The following is a 13156-nucleotide window of genomic DNA, read 5'->3' as shown; positions in this document are numbered from 1 at the left end:
GACAGAGAGCATAACTCCTAAAGGCTCGAGGGGCAACACCCCAAAGTCCAAATACTAAGGAGCCAACAAGAAATAGAGCCCAAAAACTAGATAATCCAGCTTGAGAAGATAATATAGCGACATAGCAAACAGACGTCGTAAGTAAGGGCAGCTCCAGGGAAAAAGGAGGCAAACGCATTCTCCAGAGATCCATAAACATGGGAGCAGACGAGAAACAGTAGGAGGAAGAAAAAGGCCGTAAATGCTCGAACTTCCAGAACAGATGACCCAACAACCAGCCCCAGAAGGAGAAAAAGGAAGAGTAAGTCACCTCGACCACTTAAAGAAGGGGTACCGTCGTCAAGGCCTCACCAAGAAGAATACCATAGAGGAGATACAAAACTGCCCCAACCTGGTACTCTAGATGTCTAAGGAGTCAACTAAACCTCCAGTCCAATTGGGAATGGAGAACCCTAGCTCCAAGGCCAAAGGACCTCCGCAACCCCCAGAGTAAGCTTTAGCAGGATCCATCTTCTGGAACCCCGCCAACAATCAGGAATAGGACAAAGAGGACTGAGTACAATCCATCTAATGCCCTAGCCAAAAGAAGAAACGAGAACCAGCCTGACGTCTAGGAACGAAAGGCCTTCTCTACCATGTTTTAGCCCTGCATGGGGCAGAGCCTCAAAACATTATTGAAAACTCATGGCTGTTCCTCTCCACGAAAATCTTTAGAAAAAGGCGAAAGATTTATTCAATCTGCAGAGAAACCAGAGTATAACGAACTCCTCGTCCGAGTGAGCAACTCACCACCCAACAAGGTCAGCCAGTTACACCGGCACCACGTGGATAATATAGATCTTAAGGAACAGAGACCAGTGCCCGACCAGAACCAGCCTGCTACGTAGGCCACTCCAGAACTGACCCAGGCCACAGAAAAATCGAAACTCCAGTAGAGATTGACAAAAGGATCTATAGATATAACAATGTACTAACGCCTTAACATGCAACTTTCGCGGAAGTGCCCAAGCAACCACAAAATTGCTAGTATCAAATTCCAGAGAAGAAATGTTTCCCAATTAAAAAATTATAACAGACATGAGCTTCTTAAAAAGTAAATAAAATATATCCTAACTGGATCAAAGAAAAAGACACTAACAGGACCAGCTAATCAGAGACCCCATTCTCCCAAAGCTCAGAACTGGAATAAGATACCCCAAAAGAAAAGTAAATTGGAGACGACAAGGAGATTAACTTCATCCCCACACGTCTAACCTAGCTTGCCGTCCAGAACAGAAGACCGATGATCCCTCAACCCATCAGGACTGGGATCCTCCAGCACTGCCAAAATATGCTGCAGCAGAACATGAAGGCGCGCCAGTCTAACGAAAAGCAAGACTTACCTCCGCCAGGGCAACTGATGACCCCGAGGGTTGGGCCCCTGAAGCCTAGGGGTGCCGAAAATAATCGAAATTGAGATGCATTGTGATGCAGCCATTAACGATGCTGCATTGATGCAGTGGAGATCTGAATCGATTCAGGGTCAGTGACGTCATTGCAATGTCAAGTGACCCCGCCTCCGGGACCAACTCCACTTTGCCAATCTGCAAGTCAGAACCACTAATTCCTGCAATTCCAAATTTTCCAGCCAATAGGCAAGCGCACATGCTCGTAGTAAAAGGAGTGAGTTCCGGAAACTGCACACAGTACATCATTGCCATCCTTCTGTCATGAAGACAACCAATAGGATACCAGGCATATGTGATGTTGTCAAGCATGGTAGCGCAATGGTAGTTATCTTTGACTGTTCCTTGCCCATTTTTGTCGCGGGAGCGCGCCCTTGTATGACGTATGACTGCTGTGAGGGAAAGTATATGATTGACAGTGGGGCAAAGGAGGAATAGAAGTCTAAGAGGAAGTTTTTATCTTCGCTAGCTACAGGCGTACTAAAAAAGATGTCATCCGTGTGTGTGCACTGTTACCTGCCAAAGCGTTTATTAATGGCACCTGATAGTATACTTTTGGCTTTTCCAGTGTTAGTTTTTCCATATGATCGTTTTAGGAAATCAGATTTCACTAATAAATAATTATTTTATTTTGTTTCATTTATAATCAAAGTATAGGGTACTATCTGCCTGATTTGGAGGCAGCCAACAAAAGGGGTGTACCTGGCAGCTAGCATAAAAGGTAATTTTAACTTTATTGCACTTTTAAATTAAAAAACAAAGTAATATGGACATTAAAATATATTCATTCTTATTGTTAAAATTGTTATTATGTACCAACATTTTCTAAACATGCTCTCTTAAACATGTAATATCTCTATATGCTATTTTATCCCCCTCCCCATTATTTGTATATATAAGCCACTATTTTCTTCTTTATTTGTCAGATAGGACGTATTACTAAAATGAGATGATCTAGCTATATAGTTAAAAGAGAGATTTGTAATACATCTTGTTCCTTTTTTTAGTGGAAGCATATAAATACATTTGACTATATAAAAAATAATAGAAACACCTTAAGGGACCCCCCACTTTTCTTTCATAATTTGGATGGAAGATAACATTTTCCAATTTACTTCTATTATCAAATTTGCACCCCTATCTTGTTATCCTTTGCTTAAGTGACAGCATTGCACTACAGGCACTATATATATATATATATATTGTTTGTATGTGTGTATATATATATATATATATAATATGGAATAGAACAATGGGCAATAATCGTGGAATCGAAGACAGGATAATCATAATCGAATCGCGAGACCAGTGAAGATGCACACCCCTACTGAAGCCTCAGAGGAAATCGCTTCCCCAGAGGGCTGATCTAGCCCATACGATCCCACGCCTGATGAGCCCTGGTTAACAGAACACTGACAGTATCTTAGCAATACCTCCCTCCCTGGAAGATGTAAATGCGCCAACACCATAGATATGGCAATGTGGAACCGTGCCGTAACCTCTAGAGGAAACAAGCCACCTTCCGGAGAAGGGGTAACAGTATTAGGGACACCTGCTTGCTTAGTCAAAGAAGGTTCTAAGGCACACGCCTCACGGGATATGGGGCCCCCAGGGGCGGGTGGCTTGGTGGACTCTAAAGCTGCATGCAGAACATAACTGATGGGCATGGATTACCCGGGCCATTTCATACTCTTCACAAGAAGTAGAATCTGAATCAGAGACATTCGTCTCCAAAAAATCAGAATCCTCCATAACTTGGATAGAAATTATGGATAGAAAAACTAAAAACGGCACCTTACACCTCCAATGGCTGGGGCACTCACCACCTCCTATGACCCAGACAGAAACAGACACTCTCCGTTGCCACGCAGTCAGGAATATGGAAATGGAGAACAGAACGTGACCACACCTAGTCACAAGGTACACCGTGCAGGCCAGAGAAAAGCGTGCCAAGGCCACAAGGGCTGGGCAGCCTGACAAAAAAGGCTGTTATGTTCCGATATAGCAACAAGCCCAAGCGTCACTACACATTAGCAGACAAAAATCACATAACAAACATGATTAAAGTCCCCCCCTGTTCAATAACCCCCCTCAGGAGATATTAACCCTCGATTCCATAGAGATAAAAGGAGTCCCACTGAGACCCTGACTACTTCGCTTACATTACATTCACACATCAAAGTAAAATGAAACAATTTTACTGGAATCTATGCCATGGAACAGGAACACGGCCCTTCAAGTGTGACAGATAGTAGCCTCGCTTCCGACATAGACTTGAGTGAAGAAGTCAATGCTGATTGCTAAGGAGCTGTTAACATGAGTCGGGATGGTTTTGCAGAAAGACTATCCCTGCATCTCCAGACTCTAACCTTCATCCAAGCTTTCACTGAGAAACTGACAGTATTAATTAAAACTCCAGTACCATTTCGAAGAGTACTACCCTTCATAAGAGACTATTTTAATCATCTGACACTACTTTGCCAATCTCCTGTGACAAAAGGCAAAGAATGACTGGGGGATAGGGGGAAGTGGGGGAGGTATTTAAGCCTTTGGCTGGGGTCTCTTTGCCTCCTCCTGGTGGCCAGGTTCTGAATTCCCAAAAGTAATGAATACAGCTGTGGACTCTCCCCGTTTAAGAAGAAAATATATTTTTTTCAATTTTATCATTATATTTTATCTTTTTTTTAATAGTAAATTATATGATATGATGAAAATAACTATCTTTAGAAAGTCCATTTAATGGCGTGAAAAACTGTTTATAATATGTGTGGGTACAGTAAATGAGTACAGCTAAACACATACCGCAGACATTTAAAAAACAGCCCTGGTCCTTTATGGTAAGAAAATTGAAAAATGGTCTGGTCACTAAGGGGTTAAACAGGGAAGGATTGATTACCTGATAACAGCAGCAAAAAAAGTAATAAAATGTTTCCTCACTAAAACCCTTGACTTTCTGCTGCCAAATAATATTTGCTGTACTGCTATTTACAAGAATTGCAACTTCAGACAAATCCCAAACTGTTTCAAGATTCAGATTTCATACTACACAATGCCAGAAAATAAGATGAAAAAGACAACACAACCTGTTTAAATATAATGACTTATAAACAATAAGTCAAAGGAAACAAAACTGAATTGTGCTACAAATCTAAAAACGTACTTACTTGTATCTGTCCACTTCTGAAAATGGCAGCAACAGAATCACTGAACTCTAAAACTGCCTTTAATCTGGTTGATGTTTCTGTAATTTAGTGTACAGTCTTGAACAACCCAGCTATAAGCACTCCAGCAAGTCACATCATTCAATAAACCCAAACACACTTTTGATGCTAAAATAATAGAAATAGCAATTCATTTTTTGCCTTTCACAGAAATAGCACTTACATTTTTTTGCATGCTGGACCCCAACACTGAGGCAGGGAGAATTCCACAGCCGAGTGGAATCAGGAGACACATCAGACAACCTCTCTGCACTGGTTGCACATAGCAAAAAGATCATGTTTTGATTACAAAAGCCTATTCTGGGCTGTCAGCCAAGAGCACAGACAGCCTTCTATACAGACAACTAAAAGGGCATATCACCATACCCGTGTACAGCCAGCACTTTATACAAACACCAGGTCTGTGTGGCAGACAATTCACCAATCCTCATTGTTCCTGAATTCCCAAGTTGGGAGGAAAAACCCTATGTGGATTTTTAAAAATGATTACTATAAAATAGAGTTTTTAGTTACCATTTATGCAAACAAAAGAACCTCTCAACTTTATAGTTACACTGTGACAATGAATGCTTTATTTACAATGTATGAAATTAGACTGCTCCTTGTCTGCAATTTTACTTTTTAATATCTAAAAAATACCCCAAGGCCGATTCTAGAAAATGTCATTTTTTTATTTTATTTCCTCAGCATTTAACATTATCATCTGAGTTTTGAGTACTTAGTGGTAGGTAGAAAAAAAGCTAAATAATAATGCACCATGTACACAATGAGAATTAAAGGGACACTTAACCCACATTTTTTATTTTGCGATTTAGATAAAGTATGCAATTTTAAGCAACTTTCTAATTTACTCCTATTATCAAATTTTCTTCATTCTCTTGGTATCTTTATTTGAAATGCAAGAATGTAAGTTTAGATGCCGGCCCATTTTTTGTAAACAACCTGGGTTGTTCTTGCTGATAGATGGATAAATTCATCCACCAAAAAAAAGTGCTATCCAGAGTTCAGAACCAAAAAAGAAGCTTAGATGCCTTCTTTTTCAAATAAAGCTAGCAAGTGAACAAAGAAAAATTAATAGTAGTAAATTAGAAAGTTGCTTAAAATAACATGCTCTATCTGAATCACGAAAGAAAAAATGTGGGTTCAGTGTCCCTTTAAGTAAATGAAGGGTCCTAATAGATCAGGGGTCGCCAACCTTTCAGACCTCAGGGACCACTAAACTCACAATTTTGAATACCGTGGACCACTAACATGAATGTACATAACTAGTATAACCATAGCTAAGTTTACATTATGTACATATTTACACATTTTTAAGAATTATTTTTTGGAATTAACTAACTGAATGACAGAACTGAGAGAATACTTCCAAATGACAGATGAAGGGTGAGTGCCAACTTTTGAGCTGGAATCAGAGAGGCAGAAATTGGGGAAAAAAGAATAATGTTTAAAAGGACCACAAGACTTCCAAGTTACCTCCCCAGTTAGGAATTATTCAAAACTACTTAAGATCATGGACAGACATTGGAGTCATAAATTAAGATTATATCAGAAAGATCTCAATATAGATGTAAGCTAACCACGACGGATGTTACTGGCAGTTACTATAATAATTAGAATAAGATGGAGGGGAGGGAGTAAAAATACAATCTAGCTACGCAAGTTGCGCAGTACTAAGCAACGTGCGTAGGGAGAATGTAATTTAACTCCTCCTCCGTCGGTTTTCACCGATGTTCAGTCAGGCACTGTAGGGAGTTGCCGTGCAACGGGGGTGACACCATCATAGGAGATTAATTCCTGCTTGATGGTGTCAAGGACCACCAACATCTTCTCGTGGACCACTCGTTGCCGACCGCTGTAATAGATCACATACCAGAAGCTCCATGCAAACTAAAGGAGACCAATAAGTATTGGCAAATCAGAGAAAAAAAAATCTACTGCACAGAAAAATGACAACTATCAGAGATGAGTAAACACAGAAATCTGAAGATTATATTGTGTGAGTTTATTATTTATAGATAAATAATTGTATTTCCATAAACATACGTTCTAAGAGGAAATGGCGGACACATGGGTTTTGTTTAGACTGTATATACAACCTGAGCTTTACTTTTTGCCTCATGTAGTTTTCATGACTGAATATTTCTAGCTGGTATTGCCTGTCTTGCAAATGATGTGTTTTTTTACTGTAGATGACGCCTGTAATAGAAATCAGTTTGCCTTTAATTCTGCGTTTACGCATTTTGGTAGCTCGAGTATTTTCCTGTATTTGGCTGCAGATTGTATTTGTTATTTTAGTCACGGTTTGTTTAGTTATAGATATAAGTTAATGTTGCACTCTACTTGTTGACCAATGGCTTAGTATTAAAATGGCTTTATATAAACGTGCTTGGCATTAAAAGCCCACTTCCAAGAGCATGCTACATTAAAATGCTTGGCAATTTGGGGACAAATCCCTTGATTGCCCACTTAAAGGGAAAGTCACATCTTGATAAAATCAATTTTAATATAAAATATTTACTTAAAAGGGAGTGTACACCAGATTTTTTTTATTGTTTAAAAAGGTAGATAATCCCTTTATTATTCATACCCCAGTGTTACATAACCAACACTGTTATATTATTATAATTTTTACCTCTGTGATTACTTTGTTTCTAAGCCTCTACAGAATGCCCCTTATCTCTGTTCTTTTGACAGACATGCATTTTAATCAATCAGTGCTGACTCATAAATAACGTCACAGGTGTGAGTATAATGTTATCCATATGACACATATGAACTAGCAGTGTCTAACTGTGAAAAACTGCCAAAATGCACCGAGGTAAGCTGCAGATTTTCACAAAGAATACCAAGAGAGCAAAGCAAATCTGATGATAAAAGTACATTTAAAAATGGTTTACGCTTTCATGATTCCAATAGGGCATGCAATTTTAATTTTGACTAGCCTGTCCCTTTAAGTGTAGTAAAACAACTTTGTAATATACTTTCATTATTTACTTAAATTCTGGATTTTCTAATTCTCAGAATTGGAAATGCACAAACCAGACTTAACGTTCAGCCTGCTTCATATTTTCCCTTTAGCAGATAACAGCAAAACGATACATTTGATGCAAACATAATGACAGTGGCAATCCTTGTCTTTTGCAGAACATGCCCTGATAGGTAGAGTTTGCTACTGATTGCAGCAAAAAATATGTTAATTTGTTTTAAAAAGGTTTAGATTTAGTTTTATATAGCAATAGCGAGAGAACAGAAATGTCTTGAAATTACTTAGGTGTTTAGTTTCCCTTTGACATTTCAGCTGTGGAATCTTTAAAGGGCTATTGTAGATTAAAAATGACATGCTCTAACTCATTTGAACGCATAATTTAAAGACTAGCAACCCTACACCTCTGTGTTTAATCCCCACAAATAGGCAAGCGATGGTGCGGATCGTTGGTGGCGTGGGAGGGATAGGAGGGAGGCGGGTGTGCAGCCCATGACTGGAGGGAGCTTGAGGAGGGCGGGAGGGTGTGTGTGAGGGGCCGGAGGGGGGCGTGTTAGGGGCGGGGGTGGGACCGATACGGAAAAGATTTGTGAGGAGGAAGGAGGGAGAGGGGTGATAATTTTTTGGAAAGGGATCTGGGAGGGGGGTAGGGTATTGAGGGGGGGCAGCTACACTACAGAAAAAATAGGTTTATTACAAAAAAAATTGAGCCCAATTTGACTGCAAGTAAGTAGGTAGAGGAGGGAGGATTAGAGAGCTGTTTCGGGGGGGGGGGGGTCAGTGAGGATCCTACACTGCAGAAACTGTATAAAAAAAAATGATTAAGAAAAAAAAAAGCCTTTTATTTTAGTACTGCAGACTTTCTGCCAGCCCTTAAGATGGGGATGACCATTGTCGGGTGGGGGAATGGAAGAGAGCTGTTTGAGAGGGATTAGAGAGGGATCAGGGGGAGGAATGTGTCAGATGGGAGGGTAATCTATACACTAAAGCTAAAATTAACCCTACAAGCTACCCAATTAACCCCTGCACTGCTGGGCATAATACAAGTGTGGTGCACAGCGGCATTTAGCGGCCTTCTAATTACCAAAAAGCAATGCCAAAGCCATATATGTCTCCTATATCCGAACAATGGGGATCTCAGAAAAGCATTTACAACCATTTGTGCCATAATTGCACAAGCTGTTTGTAAATAATTTCAGTGAGAAACCTAAAATTGTGAAAAGTTAATTATTTTTTTATTTGATCGCATTTGGTTGTAAAATGGTGCCATGAAATATACCAAAATGTTCCTAGATCAATACTTTGGGTAGTCTACTAAAATATATATATATACATAAGAATGGTTATTCAGGGATTCCTGACAGATATCAGTGTTACAATGTAACTATCACTATTTTTTAAAAAAAAATGTTTGGAAATAGCAAGGTGCTACTTGTACTTATTGCCCTATAACTTGAAAAAAAAAAGAAAAAAAAAGAACATGTAAACATTTGGTATTTCTAAACTCAGGACAAAATTCTGAAACTATTTTGCATGGGAGTTTTTTGGTTGTTGTAGATTTGGAACAGATTTTGGGGGTCATATTTTATAAAAAAAATTATAGTAAATTATAAGATATGATGAAAATAATGTTATCTTTAGATAGTCCATTTAATGGCAAGAAAAACAGTATATAATATGTGTGGGTACAGTAATTGAGTAAGAGAAAAAGTACAGCTAAACACCACAGAAATGTAAAAACAGCCCTGATCGCTAACGGTAAGAAAATTGAAAAATGGTCTGGTCACTAAGGGGTTAAGCTAGGGATTTAAAAAAATAATAATCTACACCAGGTAGGCATTTACACATTAGAGGCTATACATCTAAGGTAAGTTTAATTTATAGGGGTAAATATTTATGGGCAGGGGTTAATTTATTAGAGACTTTAATCTAAGTATGGGGTTCATTTATAGGGGAACATATTTACGGATAGGGGTACATTTAAAGAAGGGGCTTAATTTTAAAGAGGCTCCATTTTAGTGATGTCCATCTGTGCTCGTTGTTTTGTTTTTAACATTCTATAGATGTGTTGTCCTTAGGGTTGCCACCTCAGCCAGGTTTTCCTGGACACTTATGAGTTACACATGTTGCAGGGAGGAACATGAATTATGCTGTCCAAGGTCACTATTTGTGTGCTATCCAGCAGCACAATGCATGTTACCCTCTGCACACCCTGCAGCATGTGTAACTCATAAGTGTCCAGTAAAACATGGCCGAGCAAGCAACCCTAGTTGTCCTTGTAACCTGTGTTCTGAGAAGCATCAGAGGGATTTCAGAAATAGATACTTTTTTATTATTATTTTGAGGTGACAGTTAAGATACACTATTTGTGTGATTAGTATACTGTATTGGTGAACTTCATTATATAACTGTACACTAATAGCACTTACTTAAAAGATAATAAATTTAACACTAAGTGGAAAAATAACTCTCTCTTCTGTCAGGTAAACTGCAGTAAAAATTTTCCACTCCCATTTCTACTTTATTTTATATAATCTTTCTAATACCTAATAAACTGAAGCAACTGAGCTATAGTATCCCAGTGCTTGTTACATTACTGTATTTAGCCCAGAAGAGGTTTGTGCTGCATCAGGCTTAAACTACTTTGCTATTGAATTACAGCCTCGGCTGAGATTATATGAACTTGACTCACAGTGCTATTTTCAGCTACTGGATTCTAGCTATTTTTCATTTTTAGACAGCTAACACATATTGTCACAGTCAGTAGGAAGGCCAGTATGCAAGTGGATTACATTAAAGCAATGTAAATTTTACTTAACAGGAAATTTATTTGGATAGATGATACACAGAAGGATAGATCTGTGATTACAGGCTCTCCACTGTGCAGGCCAAAGCTCTGAACTGCAACTGCAGTAAGACAGAAGATTCAGGGGCTGATGCTTCATTATGATGCTTGATTTAAAAAAAAAAAAAAAAAAAAAAAGCACAAAGAATATATGACTTGTCAGTTATAGTGCAGAACTAGTTTTTGAGCACAAGTGGTGAATAGTATCGGAATGCACTATCAGCTTGTATGACTTGGTGCAGGTTACAATAGTACACACACCTAAAATATAATAAAGGAGGAAGTGCGGGATATACCGATACACAGGCTTGATTCTTGTCTTGCTGGATACTCAGAAATGTATCTACAGCCGCAGAGCAGGCAGGCCCGTCTCTAGAGCCGCAGAGCAGGCAGGCCCGTCACTAGAGCCGCAGAGCAGGCAGGCCCGTCACTAGAGCCGCAGAGCAGGCAGGCCCGTCACTAGAGCCGCAGAGCAGGCAGGCCCGTCACTAGAGCCGCAGAGCAGGCAGGCCCGTCACTAGAGCCGCAGAGCAGGCAGGCCCGTCACTAGAGCCGCAGAGCAGGCAGGCCCGTCACTAGAGCCGCAGAGCAGGCAGGCCCGTCACTAGAGCCGCAGAGCAGGCAGGCCCGTCACTAGAGCCGCAGAGCAGGCAGGCCCGTCACTAGAGCCGCAGAGCAGGCAGGCCCGTCACTAGAGCCGCAGAGCAGGCAGGCCCGTCACTAGAGCCGCAGAGCAGGCAGGCCCGTCACTAGAGCCGCAGAGCAGGCAGGCCCGTCACTAGAGCCGCAGAGCAGGCAGGCCCGTCACTAGAGCCGCAGAGCAGGCAGGCCCGTCACTAGAGCCGCAGAGCAGGCAGGCCCGTCACTAGAGCCGCAGAGCAGGCAGGCCCGTCACTAGAGCCGCAGAGCAGGCAGGCCCGTCACTAGAGCCGCAGAGCAGGCAGGCCCGTCACTAGAGCCGCAGAGCAGGCAGGCCCGTCACTAGAGCCGCAGAGCAGGCAGGCCCGTCACTAGAGCCGCAGAGCAGGCAGGCCCGTCACTAGAGCCGCAGAGCAGGCAGGCCCGTCACTAGAGCCGCAGAGCAGGCAGGCCCGTCACTAGAGCCGCAGAGCAGGCAGGCCCGTCACTAGAGCCGCAGAGCAGGCAGGCCCGTCACTAGAGCCGCAGAGCAGGCAGGCCGTCACTAGAGCCGCAGAGCAGGCAGGCCCGTCACTACAGCCGCAGAGCAGGCAGGCCCGTCACTAGAGCCGCAGAGCAGGCAGGCCCGTCACTACAGCCACAGAGCAGGCAGGCCCGTCACTACAGCCACAGAGCAGGCAGGTCTGCACAGGCCCATCACTACAGTCAAAGAGCAGGCAGGCCCGTCTCTACAGACAGATAGCATGCAGGACACAAAGGTATTATAGACATCTCTATAGGCACATGGTTTGCAGGACACACAGGTATGCAGGCTTGACTTCAGAAGCACACACAATATAAAGAATATACTAAGAAGTAGAATTAACTTTAAAGGCACAGTTGCATTGCAAAGCCAAGGAACAGTGCAGCTTCCAATTCTAATAGATACCCTTGGGAACATACTATATTATGATTACAGATAATCAGTTTGTATGTTTTATTTAGCCATTAAAACCACTGATTTCCCCTGGCTCAGTCAAGACCTGGTGGCAAGAATTGTGGGACCTAACATTGCCCTCAACTTACTTTTAAATGTCGCCATAGTGCCCATCATAACGGCAAAACACATTGGCACCCTGAAGGCAGGCAGAAATTAGTCATCATGGCTCTCTTATAGCAGTCTGATATGGGACAAGCCATAGGCACCAGGAACAAAGTGCTCCTGATGATGTGCTTCACTCCACACACTCACTGCCGTTATGGGCTGGGCAACATGTCCTGCTTTACACACTGCTCCTGGTCATCCACAGCTCCACTCACTCCACCAGCTGATTTTGCTGACCACCTAGCTAAAATGTAACCCCTTAACGACCAACGTCGTACCCTGTACAACGTTGGTCGTTATGCCCTTAAGGACCAGCGACATACCCTTTACGTCGCTGCAGCCCTGGGCTTCTCTCTGCCACGATCTCGCTCAAAAGAGCGAGATTGCGCTATTTCTGCATGCCACACGAGTGGGGCACTGCAGAAATAGATGTGCAGAGTTGCCGGTGACTCTGTGGCCCTCTTAGCATCGGCCAGTGGTGGTGCCGATCGTTGGTGGGTGAGCGCAATTGCAGGGAGGCGCGCAGTCGGAGATCAATAGTGTTGCTAAGGGGAACAACAGTGTGTGTTGCTGGGACAAAAGCACGGCTGGGAGTGAATAGCTGGGAAGTTCAGCCGACAACATCAATAGCGCATCTGGAATTTCACATCACTTAATAGCCCTGCTCCCCTTATTAAACATAGCGCAACCACACTAAGCATAATGCAGCCTTGAAAAGGATAGCATGGCCTACACTAAACAATAATAAGCCTTAGTGTGGCTGTGCTACCCTCTTCAAGGCTGCATTATAGAAGGTTATTTATTTACTTATTGAAAATGCACTCTTTTCATGGGTGTGTTGGGCTCCAAGCCTCTCTTCCATTTCCCGCACTGTTGCTATGGCTATCCTCTTTCACTACAGCATGTTATCTGGGGGCGTTAGCTGAAAACTATATT

The 13156-nt window shown here is 41.9% G+C and overlaps 1 non-coding gene across 1 annotated transcript; it reads right to left on the bottom strand.

Annotated features, from left to right (window-relative positions):
• Positions 1-642: 642 nt before the first annotated feature.
• Positions 643-758, bottom strand: LOC128646334 (U5 spliceosomal RNA). Its single transcript, XR_008400278.1, has one exon. It is a non-coding gene; the product is annotated as a U5 spliceosomal RNA (small nuclear RNA).
• Between the last annotated feature and the right edge of the window lie 12398 nt (positions 759-13156).

Source organism: Bombina bombina, chromosome 1 (genome assembly GCF_027579735.1).
Source record: "Bombina bombina isolate aBomBom1 chromosome 1, aBomBom1.pri, whole genome shotgun sequence".
Classification (NCBI taxonomy): domain Eukaryota; kingdom Metazoa; phylum Chordata; class Amphibia; order Anura; family Bombinatoridae; genus Bombina; species Bombina bombina.
Note: the sequence above shows the minus strand (reverse complement) of the source record. Positions and strands in the feature narration are given on the sequence as shown.